Source organism: Triticum dicoccoides, chromosome 6B (assembly GCF_002162155.2).
Source record: "Triticum dicoccoides isolate Atlit2015 ecotype Zavitan chromosome 6B, WEW_v2.0, whole genome shotgun sequence".
Lineage (NCBI taxonomy): Eukaryota > Viridiplantae > Streptophyta > Magnoliopsida > Poales > Poaceae > Triticum > Triticum dicoccoides.
Genome location: NC_041391.1, coordinates 69,596,195 through 69,603,201, shown reverse-complemented (window position 1 = coordinate 69,603,201; position 7,007 = coordinate 69,596,195). Strand labels below are relative to the sequence as shown.

General features: G+C 47.9%; 1 long non-coding RNA gene across 3 annotated transcripts; it reads right to left on the bottom strand.

Annotated features, from left to right (window-relative positions):
- Positions 1-1,565: 1,565 nt before the first annotated feature.
- Positions 1,566-3,971, bottom strand: LOC119326565. 3 transcript variants are annotated; one of them, XR_005158051.1, is made up of 4 exons: positions 3,713-3,971; positions 3,329-3,478; positions 2,735-2,926; positions 1,566-2,202 (listed from the first exon to the last, which is right to left on the bottom strand). It is a non-coding gene; the product is annotated as an uncharacterized LOC119326565 (long non-coding RNA). The 3 variants fall into 3 exon arrangements; XR_005158050.1 differs by lacking the exon at positions 1,566-2,202 and having other exon boundaries at positions 2,606-2,929; XR_005158052.1 differs by lacking the exon at positions 1,566-2,202 and having other exon boundaries at positions 2,606-2,926; positions 3,329-3,475.
- Positions 3,972-7,007: the final 3,036 nt, after the last annotated feature.

Genomic DNA, 7,007 nt, shown 5'->3' with positions numbered 1-7,007 from the left:
CATACACCTGGCATTTGGCTAAGGTACCCCCTGCCCCCTCGCTTATTTTTCGATAAAGAACATTTCATTCAATTGATATATCGAGGTGATACAACCGCATCGAAGAATGCCCGGCCTCTGCATAGCGCGATGCACATAGCCAACATGTTCAACAAGCCTAAAAATAAATATTGTTTTACAGCAAAAGTAAATCAGTCCAACCTAGGATGGGGCAACGCCTATCTGGAGATTACACCGCGCTTCTCTACAAAATCCATGGGCTATCTGGAGATTACACCGCGCTTCTCTACAAAGTAAATCAGTCGTACGAGGATGAGTTGGTGAAGTCGAAGCTGAAGGAGATGGGTGGCGACACTGCGGCAGCGACATGTCCAGGAGCATCGAGCGGCAAGGAGAGGAGGAAGCAGCCGGCGTAGAGGAGGATGATGAGAAGAAGCTACTGCTGGGGTGTGCCATTACTTGCAAGAAACATGGCTCTGTCTGTCTAGCTAGCGCTGGGGTGTTGTGAGCTCAGGAGCGCGACCTCGTGCCATATATTATATAGAGAAAAAAATACAGGTCTAAATTACCTTTAGATTAAATCACATGGGTATATGCATCTCATCCGAGTCATGTCTGAATTAAAGTACTCCTTTTGTCCCAAAATATAAGAACGTTTTTGACACTACACTAATGTCAAAAACGTTCTTATATTATGGGACCGAGGGAGTAGGTGGCATGAATCTTCCTGCCTGTTAGTGAAGGCATTCATGCACTACTGCCATCATTGCGCTAGCTTTCCAAGTTATTTTATTCTGAGCCTCCACTTAATTGTACCAGTTGTTGCTAACTTTGCTATATGATAGTCTGAAAGGAAAAACCAGGGAAACGTCTGTGGGCAGTGGGCCGGGCACACGACCACCAGCTGCTACTGTTTGTGGACTACTTTAGTAGCCGCATGTGGACTACCTTTCCAGTGCCATACACCGTTAAATATATATGTAGCATCCTTTTAATTATGAGGACCTTGTCCTTCAATTTTCTTATGCAAATTTGGCTGCCCTCCAATCTTGACTGAAGTTTCCCCATGCCAGGCGTGATGACGTTACCGTTGACGGGCGGGTCTGTGTAGCTCCCACCTTTAGGCTCAGTTGGTTCACACGGTAGGAAAAATGTGCAAAACCTAGGAATATGATAGTATGTATGCGTAAAACAGAGGATTCATATATTTGCCTTTTGTTGAGGAGCCTGTCATGCAGTAGTGTAGGTTTTGTAGGCATTGGTATAGTATTTTTCCTGCCAATTTGTCACAGAAGGTCCGTGTAAGTTCCTATCTGTATACTCCCTCCGTTCCAAAATATGTGTCTCAACTTTGTACTAATTTTAGTACAAAATTATATTAAAGTTGAGACACTTATTTTGGGAGACACTCATTTTGGGACGGAGGGAATATTTGTTTCCGCCTGACACGGCCGAGCACAGAAAAATGGAAGCTAAAAAAGGATCTGTTAGCTATGATGTTTTTTTAACAAGTATACAATTCAGGATAACTAGCACAAATGCCCGTGCGTTGCAACGGAAGGCTACAAAACTTACCTCCAAGCATGCGAGCTGCAAGCCCAAGAGCCTCCAGCACCCTGATCGCAGTGGACCGGCATTGAAAATTCGCGCGATAGGTGAGGAAGAAAGGATGTGGCATCCACGTGTAGTGGGTCATCGACGGCTAAATCTCTACTATGAAATTTAAAAAGAAAACTAATATGTGATTGTGTTATTTCTAGTTCAGTCCATAAACTAATTTGGGTTTAATCTATCAAACTAAACCAATGATTAATTTTATGAAACAAATTCAGATAGAAGACGTTACATGTCAGCAATTTGGGGTTTAATATATCAACAGAATAAATGTCAGCAATTTGGGGTTTAATATATCAACAGAATAAATGCTTTGTCCTCCAAATTTATATGTAGTAAGAGAATACCTATTGGATAACAGAATAGAAGGAGAAATAATCAACAGTGATGGTGAACAGTAACATAAGGAGCCTAGGGATGTGCATGTGAAGAACGGTGCAAACATGGTGATAACTGCATTGCCATTATCGCCAAGCAAAAGCAACTGGGGCAACAACCCATATTATAAACCCAAATATACCTGTGTGTTCCAATGGGAGAAGGGAAAAAAATCCTCATACACACCATCCCCACAATCATGCTCACTATCTGAAGTATATCAAATATAATCAAGAAGTAGACATTAATTAATGCTAACAGACAGAACAAAGTAGATCGCTATGCATGATACACATGATATCCGGTTGTATATATACAACCCCCAAATTTGAAATGTTAAAATGATTTTGAAACTCAAACAGTTTGACCATTGATCATATCAACTAATCCGCACAAAGAGTTTTACAGAAAGGCAATTAGCTATCACAAGAAAATTTGAAGGGCAAATCTCTGAAAAGAAAATACGTTAAACAGTACATCAAGAATATGATTATGAAATAAAAAAACTTCCGTACTATATACCTTATCAAATCAGGTGACAAAGGAACCCCTCCATACTAATATATTTTATTATACACCAAGATCTCCTAGCTCTGTAGCAACTAATTGCAGTTTTGCTTCAATGCATGAATAGAAAAATTATGTTGAAATACTACTAACCATAAAACAGCATGATATATGTTGGCATATAGAAACTACAAAAGTAAGTTAACACATCACACAATAGTACGAGTAAGCTCACCAGGTCTCAACTCTCAGCATGCAAGCCGTAGAATCGGTGTTGTTACCGAGTGAATTTCTCCTTCCCGCACATTGTCACATACCTCTTTGAATAGATACTTAATATGAGAATCTTGTGAAATTATTTTCCTCGCGTGTTAGGATGGTGCAATGTTACGGTAACAGAGCTAACGACCCGTGTGGTAGATTTAGCCTGCTGATCATAATATTTTTTGATATATAAGCAAGAATAGTGCTAAACTGCTCATATCTATCCGTTGTAACCAAAAGTCTACAAATGATGAATCAACATGTAAGTCTAGCATTGTTTCGATCATTATTAGTTTAACACTGAATAATATTAAATATATACAAAAAATTTAGCAACACAAAATTAGTTTCCTACATATACATGGGATGACATTTAGGTGGATAGTGAAATAACTATACATAAAGGAGGAAACTTTATAGCAGCTCCGCATACTTATTGAGTAATCCCCTATCATCTGCCCTTTACATCGTCGTCCTTTTTCTCAACACTTTATCTCCCTGCCATGCGCTACGTCTGCACCAAACATGAGCAGCCACATTATAAGATGGATTCAGAATAGCTTACCATTGCAGCAAGAAAACATTTTCTTGCATCAGGAAAAGACCTTGATTTTATTGAAGTCGTACAGTGAGCAGTCAAGTAACATGCACTATAGCAGATCCTGTTCTGCCCCAACCAGGCAAGTCTCTTCAAGTACTAATGATGAATGTTCTTCTTTATTCCCCATGCAAATACCAAAATGGCAAATTGTTTAGGAGAATACACTGTCAGTTGGAGAAGGTTGTTCTTTGCTTATTGGTCATCGGGACCCAACTTTTACACAGAAAACACATGAAACAGAAGATATACTGTACTAAGGTGAATGCATCAATCATGAGACAAACTAAAAAATTCATACACACACACACAAATTATGGTGCTGATACTGAGACGTTAGTGTGCGCCTACCTTAAATTGCATGTATCTTCCTATTCATTTCTTCAGTTCAAGGGATCCTACTGCTCGAGTGTCAGTGTGTCCAGCCCGCTTGAATGCCTCATCTCAATTTGTGGTGATTCTATCAGTCCCGAAGTAACTTGCCGTCAAGGGTTTCCTAGTTAATTTGGTCAACTGCTCAATTTCAAAAGGGGATTTGGCTTTACAAGGAGTAGCTGGGTGACTTTCAGGTGTGCAGCACAGTACCTTGTTCGTGCTTGGGGCTCAGGGAGGAGGCCAGCAGGAGCTTCGGGAGGGCGCCGGCAGCAGGAATTTGGGGAGGCCGGCAGCCCGAGGTGAGGTCGAATTAAATTTCCGCCTCCACAGACATCCGCGTGCACCAGAGGCCACCGTTGCTGCAGATCTTCCCGGGACAGGCGGCCGTGTGACCGTGTCTAGCAGCTCTGCCTCGTCGTCATCCTCCTCCTCCCTGAAGTAATCGAGCCGGGATGCACGGAATTGTTGGAAGAGAGTAGGTGTGTGGCGGGCCTGCGAGACTCGGGGGTCGGGCGTTGAGGCAACGCAAGGCCGGCGGCGGCGACCAGGGCGGCGCGCGAGGCGGTGGTGGCGGCACGCAGCGGAGCGGCAGGTGGTGGCGGCGCGCTGGAAGTTGAGATAAGTACCTGCTCGCCGGCCCGCAACGACTCCGTCTTCTGCTCATCCTCCGGCGCGCTGGCAGTTGAGATAAGTTGAGGAAGCGGCGAGGGATGTGGAGCTCGACTGGGTCACAGTCAAAACACCGTAGTATGAAGGAAAAACCAATCGTTTCCGAATTTGAGTCTCTGATAGTTTTATTTTTTGATAGTCCAGCCGCTGATTCGTTGCAAGTAGAAAAACGGGTCCAGGCAAGCCCAGCAGGGAAGGGAGCCGGTGCGATCGTTCGACGCACACGACTTGATTTCATTAGTACCACCTCGTGTATATTACAATTTTTTCCATACAAATTGTAAAAGCGTATTATGACATGAGAAGAAAGCGTATTGTGACGGTGAACCCGGAGACCCAATTCATGCTTTATTATTAGGGAGAGATTTAGCTATCTATTTTCTTTTGTTAAAATAACTATACAGTAGTTTCTAGTGCTATTTCTGTCATTTAATTTAGAGTTTTATATGCAGTTAAAAGCACATCGGCTTTATTGAATAATTTTTAAATTAGATAGTTTGATCAGTGAGCTCTTGACTATGCCTTTGCGCTTTCTGGTTTTTGTTGAGTTGGTTTGAAGAATAGCATATTTGTCTCTGGTTATTGTGTGCAAGGAACAATAAGAAACCAGCACACTTTCTTTTCATATCTTATATGTTGCTATCATGTGTACTACATACTGTTACCTTTTTCAAATTTAATGGCATATTTAATTCAAAAGGTTAAAGTCGTTGCATAGGTGGCACTTACCTGAAATATTTGGTGTATTTGCAAGCACCATCAACAACTATAAGGGCATCTTCAGCCGTTCGGTCCCCAGGGCGCCTAAATAGAGCGGCATGGGGGCGTGCCGGCGCTAGTTCGGCCCCTGGGGGCGACCTAGCTCCCAGTCACGCCCCCACGCGCCGGCCCCAGGACGCGGGAAATTCAAACTTGGTCGTTCCCGCTCTCAAAAGACGCCGCAAATCCGGCGATCGGACGTAGTCTGGCGTTACAGAAAACAGAGGGGCGCCGTGCGCAACGAATCACTCGGCTTGGTCGGCTCCAGGCGTTGGCGGAGTCGGCGTGCGCGGGCTCGTCGGTGTCGGACCTGCTTCGTCGCAGGGCTGCGTCGGCGCGGCTTCGGCACTACTGGGCGGCGATGTAGAGGCGCCGTCCGGGCTTGGCGTCCGTGTGGTCGTGGGCGTCATCGGCGTCGTCGGCGTTGCCGTCGGCAGCTCGTTCAGGATGAGGCCGCGCTGCACCAGGTACCACGCCTTGAGCTTCTCGTCGTTGCTCTGGAGCATGTCCGCCCCGCTCATCAGAAAAGCCATGTCGGTGTTCCTCTTCTTCGCGGCGACGTTTGTCCGGAGCAGGTCGAGCTTGATGGCGTTGTTCTTCATAAGCGACAACCACCGCGCCTCGGTCTTCTCTTCGCGTAGGACGGCCCGGGCCTGGGCGTCGGCGAGGCAATGCTCAATGGACTCCTGCACTCGCGCGGTTGCCGCGTCGGCACTTTTCTCCTTCTTTGCCAACTTGTGGCCGTCCGGCCGTCCCTCTGACGCGCCCGGAGTCGTCGCGTCTGGCTTGTATGTCTCCTTGGCCTTGTCGAGGGCACGCCGGACTTCCGCCCACTTCTCGCACTTGTCAATGCGCTTGTAGACGTGGAGGTGCTTGAAGTCGGCGTCTTGGTTGTCGCCCCGATACATGGCGAACATACGCAGCAGCTGCGCGGAGAGACAAACAGTTGGCAGGCGTAGGGGGCGAAGATATCGGGCGAACGGCATGCGTACCTGATCCTCAATGCTGGCGCCGCTCTCCGGGCGAGCCGCGACCTCCTCGACGATTCCATGCCATTTGTTGCACGCCAACTGGATACGCCCCCAATGGTTCGCCATCGCCTTGGAGCCGCGCTGCATGTACACGCCTTTGAAGTAGGGGTCGACGAGCTTCCGCTCGTCGAACTCGGCCTTGATGTGGTCCCAGTACGTGTCCAAGCTCTGGTTCGCGCTGGTGGTCGGATCGAGGCAGACGACTTTCCATGCTTCGGCGAGGCATTCCTCCTCCTTGGACGTCCACTTGATGCGCGGTTCGCCTGACCTAGCCTCCCGCTTCTTCTTCTTCTAGCGCCCCTTCGTCGGAACAGGCGCCGGTTCCTCCTCCTCCTCCTCCTCGCCCTCCTCCTCCTCGGGTTCCTGCGCGTCGTCGCCGTAGACGTAGCCGAGCTCGGCCTCCATGTCGCCGTTGAGGTCAACCACCTCGTCCTGGGTGGCGAACCCGAGAGACTCGGCGGCCGTGATTGATCCTGTCGCGATGATGTCGTCCATGTCGGCTCCCGTGTCATCGGTGCCGCCGAGGTGCGAGAAGGGTAGCGGTCCGCGGTAGAGATGGGGCGTCGGTGTGGACGCGTAGGAGGCGGACGGCGAGTAGTTGTATGGAGGGTACTGCACGCCGACGAAGGCGGGCGAGGGCGTGCGCGTAGCGGGGTGACCATGAGGGAAGGTCACGTTTGGGTTGAACCCGCTGTGCGCGTCGCCGTCGGTGTAGCAGCCGGGCGACGATGAACCCCATGGAGATCCGGCGCCTTGCTGTCCCCAGGGCGCGTACTGGGCGTGGCTGACGACGGGTGGGTTCATCCCCGCCT